At 38.6% G+C, this 13,624-nt stretch overlaps 1 protein-coding gene across 6 annotated transcripts in view; it reads right to left on the reverse strand.

Moving 5' to 3' along the window:
- MLLT3 (MLLT3 super elongation complex subunit) overlaps nt 1–13,624 on the reverse strand; it is a 124,815-nt gene that overhangs the window by 102,268 nt on the left and 8,923 nt on the right. The window lies entirely within an intron of this gene.

Here is a 13,624-nt window from a genome sequence, read left to right on the forward strand (position 1 = left end):
CTTGCACTCTTCTAGATTCCAGGGCCATGCCTTGGCAAGTTGACCTGTTCTAGAGCTTGGCAAGGGGGTTCAGTTGGACTGACACACCATGTATTTCATTTTTGAACAGTTCAATAGCAGATAGCTGGAAACAAATCTATGCTGAAAAGCAGTAACTGCAATTCCGCCATACAGGGCCAGATACAGTTTTAACAAGCTTTTTGGTGAAAAGCCTTATGGACAGGTGGATCCTAAGGGCTTGTATGATGGAAGTTAAAAACTTCAAATTACTTTGCTGTAACCTGAGAGGGATTCCGTGCAGCATAACACCAGTGAGTTCAATTGTTCTCCGAATAAAATCACTTTAAATAGGTCTTTCGAAAAATTGTCAGAAAAATTGTGCATGTAGCCCCATTCCTCTCACTATGGATGCAAATTAAGCAAATTGACCATTCGGACCGAAAAATTTTAGACATGAGACTTAAAAAGCTTTCTCCTCCATCTTGCTTAAATGAAAGACCTCTGCATTCCATATTTGCACATTAACCCCATCCTTCTGTCACCAGAAGTCTCCATTGCTCACACATTACTGTCTTTTAAACAATGATAGCCTGGGAGAAAACAAAAGGAGAAGGCAGACTATTATACCTGTTCAAACATTTATTGAAAGTAACACTTGTCCTTACTAAACATAAAACAGTTCCAGTACGTGTGCCTGCCCTCAGAACAGAAGATTTTTCTGCTGTTGTTAGTGAAGCAGAAAGATCACAGCAACTAAGAAAACGCCACCACTTTTATACGAGCATCAGGACATGCTTTCTGAGGCAGAAAGAAACAGAGAAGCGTCCGGACTGCTAGACACAGAAGCAAATGTAGCAACCAGTTGCTGTTCTGCAATTTTGCAAGAGTATTTAGTTTTTGCCAAGCAACTGGCATGAGTCTTCAGCTTTACATGAAGGAACAGCATTTATAGTACTCTGGCCCACCCAAGTCCCACCATTGCCAGAAACATGAAAGACACTCCATGATTTCTAACAATACTGCTCCTTGGCTACAATGCTGTGGAAGGTTTCATTAGATGTCTATGACATGGTGTAACAAGTACCAAGAGCAGCACTAGAAGCACTACAACTTTATCTCCCATAGATTCAGGACCAATAAATGTTGTTTTACTTTATTGGATCTGGAAGACACTTCTCTGTAGTAGAAGAAATAAAGTCTTTTTTTTTTTTTTTTTTTTAAAGACTTCACAGCAACTAAGAACCTCTCAGCTTTAGATTTCCAACAAACTCAGGCTGATTGTATGACTTAAGAAGTGATAAGTTAATGATAAATATACTCTCTATTGAGAATAAAAAGGTTTGCATGGCTTTTATGAAGCTAGGACTGCTTCCAAGTTAGGAATTTCTGTAATAAAATGAACAGATGTTTTAGCTTCAGTATGGATCAGTTCTCTGCAGAGACTGGTAAAGTAGTAGCTTTGGTATACAACTGTCAAAACCATGAGAAGCAGCCTGTGTCAGTGCTGGTCTCTTCTGTTTAACCTTAGAGACCAACATTTAAAGAAAAATGTAACAGTTTGCATCCAGTTAAATCTATCGGAGACATAGCAAATCAAGAGTGCTGTCACATTTTAATTACATGTCCACCTTCAGCTAAAACGTGGTAGGCTTACTGAGTTACGAGCCTGTAGTAGAGACAACTCTTGGGAGTCGGTCAGGACGAGCTCAGCTCCTGCATCCCTGACAGACTGCAGTGTACTCTCTATCACTAGCCAGCCATTCAGTCAATGAGCACTTAGCACTGTGCCACTATGCCAAGTGGAAGCCCTCAGAGCAGGGCACCAAAGTAAGCAGTGGATCTTCAAGTATCATTGCAGTAATCTTCAACTCTGGCATCAGAGAGTGTTGTGTCTGAAGACAGAGAGAAAAACACTTACTCATTTTGCTCAAATACGGTAGAAAAAAAAAAGCACCATTGTCAGGTCATTTCACCTTACCCCCTGCAAATACCAAACCCAAGAAGTAATATGATTAATTTATTTGGGGGTTAAGATTACCAGTCAAGAAATCAGATTATTTGAATGCCCTTATCCAAAAACAAACACCAAAAATTCAAGGATGTACTTAGAAGATAAAAAGCAAGAACAGTTGAATGGATATCACAGATACATGAAGAAGCAGGCCTAGCTTCGGCATGAGCACTGTAAATGGTTTCTCTTTACAACTCTCTCTTAGCTGGACAGTGTAGTTCCCTGGAGTACTACTGCATGCCTTGCATACTGGTAACCTTGTGAGCATTCAAACAAAGAGGGAATTCACTGCTCTTCAGAACTGTACAAACCCTAGAAATACAAGACCCGGTGTTCCTTATCATAGGCCACTTCAAGGAAAACAAAATTTATTACTGGAGAAAAAGAGGAAAAAAAGGGCAGCTTTTTAAAATATTACATTTTTCTCTTTCAGTGAAAAGCGGAGCACTCTGTTATCCTTTTCTTATTACAGTTCTGTATGGTTCCTAGTTTGCAGATAAACTTTTGTCAGCTTTTCTCAAGCTCTGCAATTTCCTTTAGATCTCAGAAAATTAATACTGCTGCGCCCTGTACCTTCCAAACATGCTGCAAAATCCACAGCACTTACAAATAAATGAAATTCACTAATAGTACAGTTCTACAGCAAGTTAAAGATTCTTGTACAAACACACAAGTGTCAGAGTCAAGATCACAATACAGCAGCAGCAGCGTCAAAGAAATACTTCTGTATTAAAAAAAAATCTGAGGATGTGTCTTATTTGTTTTAACACAGCATCTCATCTTATATGACTGCAAGACAGAGTCTTCTGCCACTCTTAGCCACACATTCCCACATCTCCTGCTTGCACTGGATGACCCTGTAGCTCTAGAGTGAGTCAGTTCAGCTGAGGGATCCAACAAAAAATGAACTCCTCAGAGTTAGAAATGGTAGAAGAGGCTTGGAAGATTTTTCTGTTGTATCAGGGTACTAGTCCAGCTCTCACCAGCATCACAGGGGGAAATGGGGCAGCCCACAGACAGGAGAGATTAACATTTTGGCAGCAAGCTGCAGACAGATCTATAAAGGCACACCACGTAACTGCATTCTAGTAAATTGTTTGATGTCTGTATAAATCGAATTGTATTCACCAGAGCTCTGAAAATAAAAATAGTTACCTAGCAACTGGGAAAACAGTCCTTGAGAAAGAGGAAGAGAGAACAAACTACTGAAGTGAGGTGCTGAGCAACTCCAGAAGAGCTTACCTTCAAGCCTTCACTAGGGCACAATAAGATTAGCCACACAGGAGTTTAGCTTGGTAGATAAACTCACAAGATGTAAATCCACTTGCTGCAGCTATACATCTTCTTTTATGGATGTTTAAAAGGGATCATGTTCCTTTTTGCTATAAACTTTACACAGGAAATAGTAACATAGCAGCAGCATCTTAAAAAGAGTGTTACAAAGAAGACCTCTTGTAAGGATCCATTACCATTTGTGTTGGTTTAACCCCAGCTGGCAACTAAGCCCGACGCAACCACTCTCCCACTCCCTACTCCATGGGGTGGGGGACAGAAAATCAGAAAAGTGAGAAAACCCATGGGCTGAGATAAAAATAGTTTAACAGGTAAAGCAAAAGCTGCACACACAAGCAAAGCAAAACAAGGAATTCATTTGCTGCTTCCTATCAGCAGGCAGGTGTTCACCCACCTCCAGGACAGCAAAGCTCCTGGTTACTTTGAAAAACAAAAGCCCCAACTCCAAACATCCTCTCCCCTTCCTTCTTCTCTCAGCTTCATATGATGAGCATGACATCATATGGCATGGATTTGACAGCCACTGGTAATGGGTTCAAACTGGAACACAATACATTCCACTTAAATAAGAGAAGAAACAACTTCTCAGTGAGGGTGACAGACACTGGAACAGGCTGCCCAGGGAGGTTGTGGAGTCTTCTCTGGAGACATTCAAACCTGCCTGGACACATTCCTGTGCAACCTCACCTAGGTGTTCCTGCTCCAGCAGGGGGATTGGACAGATGATCTTTTGAGGTCCCTTCCAGTCTCTGACATTCTGTGATTCTGTGATTATCTCTTTCGTCAGTTGGGGTCAGCTGTCCCAGCTGTGTCCATTCCCAATGTCCTGTGCACCTCCAGCCCACTCACTGGTGGGGTGGCATAAGAAGCAGAAAAGGTCTTGACTGTGTGTAAGCACTGCTCAGCACTAAAACATCCCTACCTTATCAACACTTTTTTTCAGCACAAATCCAGAACACTGACCCATGTTAGCTATAACACTACAAAGAAAATCAACTCTATCCCAGCCAAAACCAGCAGACCATTTAAAGCTTCTCAGGCCCTCTTAGAACTCACAATAAAAATGGATGCACTTCAGAATCTTCCCCAAAAGCTACACTGTCTGTGCAACTGCAAGATAACACACAGTAACAAATGGAATATAAAACTCCTCTGTGTGCCTCAACTAGTGCAGACACACCAAATAAACAGAAACACCACATTCTTGCTAGTTTTAGAAGCTGAGAATGGGGACAGTATGGAATGGAAAATTCACAAAGGCACTTCACCTACCACATGCTGCATACAGCTCCTTGGTCACTCTTTACACAAAGAACAAAAAGGGGAAAACTGCAACCACATGAGAACACATGAGCACACAAAGAAGAAGAGGATCTGATTTGTGACCACCTGAGGAATCTGAACATATGTAAGTCCATGGGACCTGATGATACGCACTCCAGAGTCATGAAGGAACTGACCGATGTAGTTGCCAAGCGCCCTCCATGACATTTGAGAAGTCATGGCAGTCAGGTGAAGTCCCCAGTGACTGGAAAAAAGGAAACATCGCGCCCATTTTTAAAAATGGTTGGGAGGAGGACGTCAGGAACTATCAAACTGTCAAACTCAACTCCACCTTTGAGGGCCTCTTGCAACCCAAACTATGCCATGATTTTAAAGCACGGTAGCAGATGCATCTCCTTTTCTCCAGTGGACTTACTACAGACCAGAGATGGTCACAAATCACAATGAACTACATCAGTTTCTAATTGAATTATATTTTAGTACATGACCCGTATGAGATCTCAAACGCATTTATTACTAGGAACTTGTTGAAAGTCAAATGTCGTAGCCATGCTGTTAGAATAGACACCTGCAGAGTTCCCACTCATATGATTTTAGTGTGTCACAAATCTGAAAGCTTCTTCAGATACATCCAAAATCTCCACTCTTCCATTGCTCCACAGCTGACACTATTATCAATTTAGAATGCAAATGAGATGAGAAACAAAAACAACTTTAGCTACACAATTCTCAAATGATCAACCTCATTGCCAAGTTGTACCCAAGTTACTTCAAGTGATAACCCTCTGAAGACACAGTTTGAATGGCAATCACGTTACAACTCAGGCTACATGGTAAGTTTTGCAATTGCTCACATCTCATTGTATAGAAGTCACCAGCTATTTGGCCCTCATCTTGATTCAACTGTATGTTTTCAATTTCTGGCAAAGCTTTTCCAAAAGGAAGTGGGCTAAACGTTTAATGCCATATGAAGTTCACAGAATCCAAATCCTCACCAGCTTCTTTTGAATAATCTCTTCCCAGCAAGGACATCGTTAGCTCAGTGAGAAGCCCAAGAATTGAAACTCAAACACTGCTTTATTAGAGGAAAGAAATTTACAAGCCAGACTAAATTAGACAGCTCAAGTCAGGAGCTAACAGTCAAACAAATATCACCAACTGAGAAGAAATAGCTATGTCTTCAAAACAAGATTTAGCTATTGAAAAAACCACAATCTATATGACAAGCTCAACAACAAATCTTAAAGTGTTTCTTCCATATTTAACACATGAACATGAAAGCTGGAAACCAACTAATGGTATAACCAGACAATCTAAAGCTATTGAGACCAAGCAGCTGTAAATCAACAGATCTAGAAGAAATGAATTTAAGAAAAATCCCACAGTTTATTAAAAAGTTCAATCATCTCCAGATAACAAAAGACAAAGATAGCTGACATTTTAATAAAGAAACCAATATTTTTTGTGACAGGAGCAACACTAGTAGCAGGAAGAATGGCACTAATTCTTGAGATAAATATCTCCTTTCTCAGAGTAAGGGCTAGCAGGAATACCACGAGATTTGCATAGGGCAGCCCAGTATTGGAGGTGCCAAACCTCATTCACACATTAAGTGAAGTTTCATTGCTTGTTAGGCAATATTAATATTGCCTAACAGACATCCATGCTCTCAAGAACCAGAAAGAGATCAGGGACAAACAAATCAAGTTTACCTTATCTATAAAAATAGCTTGGGCACCAGCAGGCTCATCTAGATCAGCAAAAGGAAGAGTGCTGGAGCAGAACTGCTAGCTTCTGCTACGCTGAGCGTGGTGCACTGTATCACTCATTCTTCCATTTTTAAGTTGGAGCACTCCTTCCTTTGACCACCTCAAACACACTGGAGTTTCAGGTCTGCACACTTAAATGTTCGGTCATGAATGGTACCTGGACAAATCACTTGAAGTTAAGACTTCCAGAAGACAGCAAGAGCATCACGCTTATACTTAAAACAGAAATAAACTACTTCCAATTTTCCAGAAATGAGGCCACTTGGACTACTTACTCATGCTACTGCGTAAGTTTGCATGAATTTTCGTTCTGACTTATTAGTAAGTCCTTTTTAATCTGCACATTTTGGACAACGCAATCTTGTACTACAGGAACAAACAAATGCGTGGTTTCACAGTGCAAGTACGGTATTAGGTATCTTTAAAGAAGACAGGGTCTGTGTTAGCTTTGCTTCAATAAAAAGCTTCCTAAACCCTGTTTCCTTTTTGTTCCTTTGAGAAAACAAAGCAGCACTTTGTATTTACAGCTTAGTTCCTGCCTCCAAAATACCTCTTTAACTTTTTTATTATTTTTATGGTGGATATAAATGGCACCAAATTGTCAAATCACAGCTATTTTCTATGCTACCTATACAAATAGGTCTGATTTCTGGCAAGCCATAAAACAATTACGGCTGAATTCCTGTAGCCCTTTGATATCCCAGCTTGTCTGCAGTTCTTCAAAGCCATCTTAAGGCAATGCTAAAAATCCAGTTTCCAGAAGACACAGATGGAAAAGAAAGCATTTCAGTTCCCACACATTTAAACATGAACACACAAAAATCTTCACACAGGGATGATTACGTTTGAAAGGAAAGTGACTTAGAACAAATGCCAACAGATAAAATACAGCAACAGCTTAAATCAATGCTGCCTCACAGAAGGCAGAAGACAGACAACTTGACAAAGCAGAGCAGGGAGCATACACCACCTGCCCCGGGGTCCCCAATACTAATTGCAAGTTGGAAAGCACATTTTCCTGCGCCGGCATTCAGCTCCCACCTTTCTTGCGTGGACACCAAACAAAGCCATGGAAAATGATCATAAATAAAGGGAAATTGTCAAACTGCCTAAGCATGCAGAGGAAGCAAATATATTATCTCTCCTTTTATGGTACTGATATTGCTAGTAACAAATTACAAATACATAGAGTATCAACTATCACAGGTACCTTAGGATATCTTTGTGTTATTATTTCTATTTTTAAAGGGTCCTTCCCTCATGTAAGCAGGGGGAGGTAGTTCTTCCTGTACCAATACAGTTTCTGACATCCATGAAACATCTTACAGAGGCAAGGCAACAACACGATAAATCCTTTAAATAACACCAGTAATGATTTTTCCTCTTAAGTGACCTGGAATTTTTAAAAAATTAAACTAAACAAATTGAAGACTGATGACTCTATTTCTTTGCATGAGAGAAACTTCTACATTGTCCAAGGAAAACACTATCAGAGTAATACAATTCACATTGGTTGAAAGACACAGAAAAAATTCAAAATACCTTTAAACTCTGCTTATTTTAAGCAGCTCCTGGTTTTTCAGGGAAGGGTAAAAAAACCCACATTGGTAGTAATTCCACACACACATATACACACAAATATTCCACACACACATATACACACAAATATACATACACACACACATATAAACACAAATATACATGCACACACAAATATACATGTATACAGTCATTATACTATAAATTACAATTATGGACTCTCTATTCTAGAGTTATGATTTGTATAAATGAGGTGCATGCCCATATGTCAGATTTTTCATTCTCACAGAGTAAATTCTAGGCTCTAGAGGTGCCACACAAAATTATCATCCTAAAACAAAATTCCATAATTTTGTTTTAAACCCTTCCTTTGAAAAATAGGCATCAACTTAGTGATCTCAACAATAAAAAGCATCAGTCAATGAAGTGAAAAATCAAAAAAAGATGACTAGCCTTTATTCCATGCCTTTTCCCGATTCCCATCCTCACCCCATTCTTTCCTGGCACTTCTGAAGAAACACACTTCTCATGATCGTTTAGAGTTTTGCATTATTTTTATGAAGTCTGCTATTCTTAACTTTAGCAAGGAAAAGTTGCAAAAACCCTTTTAATCCCATACCTGGCCACAGCTGGAGGCATTTTGTACTTACTGGATCCCTATTATAATTTGCAGTTAAACCACAGGGCCCCCACACCAGCTTTGTGAAAACTATTATAGAAATGGTTTAGAGACCATTTATATCTATGTACAGTACAACGGGCTGCAAAAAAATTTATGATGGAAAACTGTCTACAGAGAGCAGGAGGAAGAGGAGGAAAAAGCCTTATCTTCGGTACCTGATTCCATGTCAGTCAGCCACCCTTAATTTGCTTCAGTGTTTTCCATACAAAGATGGAGACACCAGTTATCTTTTATTGAATAGTTATATTTTCAAATAAAGAATGTTCCAGAAATTTTCTGAGTTTAGATTAAGTAACTGAAGCCTCAGGGCAAACACATAGATATGATCACTGCATTAGATTCCAAAATCACTTATTGTTAAAGTAAAAAAAAACCAAACAGTACAATACATATAAACACATTTACAGCCTTACACATCAGCTAAAACATATAGCTTAATATTTACATGTAAAATACATAATAAAAAATGCATTAAAAAACCACGTGTTAGTTTATATGTTAATCAAGGAATTACAATTATGTAGACTTCAGGACAGACCATGAAGGAAGAAACTGAAACCAAAATGTAAAATCTTCCATTGTCTAGACACACAGATTGACAACTTCCCAGATTTAAGCTACTCAAACACAAAAAAAGAAACCAAAACCATTTAAATATTCTGCCTCAAACACAGAAAGATAATTTTGGCTGTACACTTAAAATGTCCATCTACAGGTAGTTTATTATTATTTCAACTCCTGTAAAATTTCAGCTTAGTCTGCACGGACATTTCCTTACACTTCTGTTTTAATGCCTAAGATTAGTGGACTTAATGAAACTAAACTTTCGTTACAAAAACTTAAAGATCTGCAGTGTTGCTTAACTTTGCCTTTATTGTATTAAAAAAGTTAAACATATATATATATAAATATATATATATATATATATATATATCTCAAGGAAGTAACCTAATGTAGATCCGCTTCATAGAAACCAGTTTGTTTCTATTTAGTTTCCAGGCAATAGAAAGGATAATGAAAACAAAAATCATCCACAGTTGGACAATCTTACTTTTGTCAAAAATTAACTTTTATTCTCATGTACGCTCAATGGAGACATTTTGTTTGGAAACTATTTTGCAGGTGAAAAACAAAATATCCAGTGTGACATGATTCAACATTTAACAATAAAGCTTTAAGCAAATACTTAAACAATTGATGACTACCATTTTAAGAACAGGCTTTGATTAAGTGCAACAACCAACAGATACTTTCTGTTTCCTAAGGCAGGGGTGTTCAAAAACAGTAAGTCCAGCACACCATCTCAACTAAAAACATTGGACAGCTACAGAATCTGCACAAACACGGTGCAGGTCTATGAAACACTCAATATTAGTAAAATGTGTGTGTGTGTGTGTTTGTGCACTTGTGGTTTTGTATGTGGCAGGTTTCTGAACTTCACTCTCTCATTATAATCACTTGTTCTTCGCTCCTATGAGCGCTGAGCTAGAGCCATGCTGTACCTGGATTCACACCGAACAACCTGCCCACCTGAAGACCACAGGTCACTGGTGCTCCCCTCAAGTTACCCCCAGCACACCCCAGCAGTGAAGCAGCTTCTACTTTAGGGCATTGCTGCACAGGGGAGACTTGTCACTGTCATCTTTCCACTGCGCCGAGGACTGACGGAACAACTGGCCGCGCTCCCAGCCGGTGCCTGCAGAGGCAAACCCAAGTGATTTACTATTGCTGAGCCAACTTACTTGGTTTAGGTCTAGGGGCTGGTCTTGGCTAATCTGCACAACACTGACAAAGGCACCCAAAGAACTCAGATGGAGTTGCTTCACAGTAATTTATACACAAATACCTTACAGAAATGATCCAGGGAAGCATCACGGAAAGGCTAGTACTAAAGAATAATACACGTAAGAGATAGAAGAGGCTAAGACTCCAAGACAAAGAATACATTTATGTGTTGTAGTTTCCTTATTAAGCAAGGGAGTGCACTGGTTCTTACAATAAGACTAATCTCAAAAAAAATTCTGAGAAGTGCAACTTCCTTACATATCCTTATTCTTCAGAAAATAAGGATGTGCAATTGTATTACAATATTGCTACTTCAACTAACCTGTTATGAATTACTGAGTAGACTATATGTTATGGGTAAGGTATTTTTTTCCCGAGAAAACAACACAGCAATATCCTGCAGAATTAGACTAAAACCTGGCTCAACTCAAAGGGGCAAAGAAAGCCTCACCAAAACTAGGAAGTTGGACTTTCTGTTGTGGAATATTTGCTAGATGCAAATGGGAGCATTTACAATACTCAGACTCACAGAAATCACACACTTACTTAAAAGACACTTTAGACAAATTAGTGACAGCCAGGCAACTATCAACTCCAGTGTCAAAAACCTTTGAAGTAGTAAGAGTACAGGAATTATATCACAGATGAGAGCAGACCTTTGCGGCTTTAAGAGGCATAATCTTAACAGCAGCATCAAAACAGATAACGAAGCTTCACACATGAAAGAGGAGTTCACAAGAATAATATTTTCTGACTGCTGTGTAGCATACAGACAAATTTCTTTCAAGACTGTATTTTAAATTAAAATCTATACAAAGCAGTATGTTTACAAAACACATCTTTTGGGTTTTTTTCCTCTCAAAAGATGTGTATATGCTTTCTAGATACTACTCTCACAATTAGATTCTTTCCGATTATTTTTTGAGATAACTAAAATTCACCTCTTGGTGTTTTCTTTGCCTTGTACATAGCCAGTTAACTACACTAGTAAAACCATACTTCTCTCCTCTGGTCAGCTATATCTAGAGAACTATTTGCATAAACATTCTTGGTGTTCAGTCTTCAATGCACCAAAACCCTTCCACAGTGAAGCAAACCTCCCAGCCCTAGGAGATCACACACAGCTGTACCTGAGCTCCACTGTCATGTGCTCCCCTAAAGAGAGTCAACAACTCGATGTTGGCTGGAAAAGGGTGGGCATTGGATCTGGCTAAAAAGAACAAATCTGTGCTTATTACCATCCACTTATTTCCTCAAGTTAAAGTTTACCTTTTTACAGGGGCAAAACACCACAACAGGGCTAAAAAAGAAAAAATATTGCAGAGACATACTGTTTGTTTAAATGTGAAAGCTCTTCATTTTTATATATTTATGGGGTATTTAAAGAAATACTTTGGAATAGTTCTAATAAAGCCATTTTCATTAAGATCTTCTTATTGAAACAGATTTGAGACTGATTTCTGTTCCACTAATATGACCATACATATTTCAATATACTTTACTCTTTTATGCAGTTTTGTCTCTCCTTGCAGTAATATTAAAACACCTTGAGTATCCAAGCAAGTCCCGAAAGACAGTGTTGCCCCACGTTGGGAAAAAGAAAAACAAACAAAAAAATCCAGGAGCAAAAAACTCCACAGGAAAAAAAAACATCATCAGGCAGTATCTTAGTTAAAAAGCTGCCCCTCAATATTACACCAGACCTGTGCATCTTCATGCTCAGAAAGCACACAAGGATTCAAGTTCAGTCCACCTCTCTTCTGCTTTTCAATAAAGCATTAGGTTAGTGCTGCAGTGACCTAAAAACAGCTGTTGTGTAAACAGTTTTATCAAATGATTCAATAAAATATTCAGTTGGAATTTACATTACTCAAGATGAAATGTATAAATGTTTTTCTGCTAATGATAGAGACTAGTACTGGATCATCAGAGGAATTAAAATGCTATTTACCCATTTAATACTTATCAAACAAAATTTCTCAAGAAAACTTCCGCCCTCCACTACCAGAAAGACTGCTCTGAGTAACAGTAAACATTTTTGGACCAAATCTTTTTGCCCATACACAATGCAAAACACCACAGTTCCCGGCCTCCAGCCCACAATATCAAGCATTTCTGTCTCAAGTGAACCTCAGCATTATTCCTCTCTGGATCATGTGCCCTTTAAAGTTTTACCTTTATTACCTATTACCTATATTACCTTTAAAGGTAGAATAATGTACGCAAAGAAAGTTCTTGGTTTCCCTTGCAAGCTTACAAATGCAGAACACCTTGTCTGTCAACCCTTGTTTCAAGATATGTTATGTTCATGTTACTTCTGTCTAGAAAAGCAAAACAATGAGTGTCTCAGTGAGTGTGGTGTTTTCCTGCACTAGCTTTAGCACATCAGGCACAGATAGTAAATTTAGACTTGTTGCAAACCACTCAGCATGTTAACAGTAATCAGCAAAATCAATCCACCTCACATTGCTTGTCCAGCTCTGCTTTTTTTTGTTGTTACATATAATAATGCAGTTTGCACTATAATCTCTGCCATCATAACCATCTGAAAATAGAAATACCTGTCTTAGTATTTACCCACATACGTAAGATTACATACGAAGAAACAACCTACTGCACAGGTATATGCTTTTTTACATAGAATTACAGACAAGTTACTGAAGCCATACAAAAGCAATTCATATGCCTCAGCTAATGAGAATAGGTCTGAACTGTATTTAAAATAAATTACATTTGACCTGTCGTTTACATGACATTACAGCTATTGAGACCTCTGTCTGTATAGCATGACACGGATTTTTAAAGTAAAACTCATCCAGTGAGCTCAAAGAAACAAACCTGGACTCCAAGAGAGCCAGAGCAGGAGCTCAGCGCAGGATTAGTGGCAGCTGGCAGGCAAGGGAGAGCTGAGCATTGATGCCTTGCCGAGGAGCACCATCACAGGGTACTAATGAGATAACCTCTGGCGACTGACTGGTAATAAGAGGCTCTCATCCACTAATACTGATTAAATGAATGGCACCTCAGAAAGAATTTAACTATTTTCATTTTTTAAGGAGGTATTGAACAACAGGTTTTATCCAGGAGTGTCTTAAAATTATTTTCTACATTGTAAAAATTGGTATTTTAGCTGTATCATTTAACAGCACACAGTATAATACATTTAGTTTTAAAATAAGTTCCCGCACAGAGATTTAAGTAAGCATACAAATATTTTAAATATCAGCCTGTTCTTCCTCCCATTTAGGTACTAGAAAGCAC

Source organism: Columba livia, chromosome Z (genome assembly GCF_036013475.1).
Source record: "Columba livia isolate bColLiv1 breed racing homer chromosome Z, bColLiv1.pat.W.v2, whole genome shotgun sequence".
NCBI classification, from domain to species: domain Eukaryota; kingdom Metazoa; phylum Chordata; class Aves; order Columbiformes; family Columbidae; genus Columba; species Columba livia.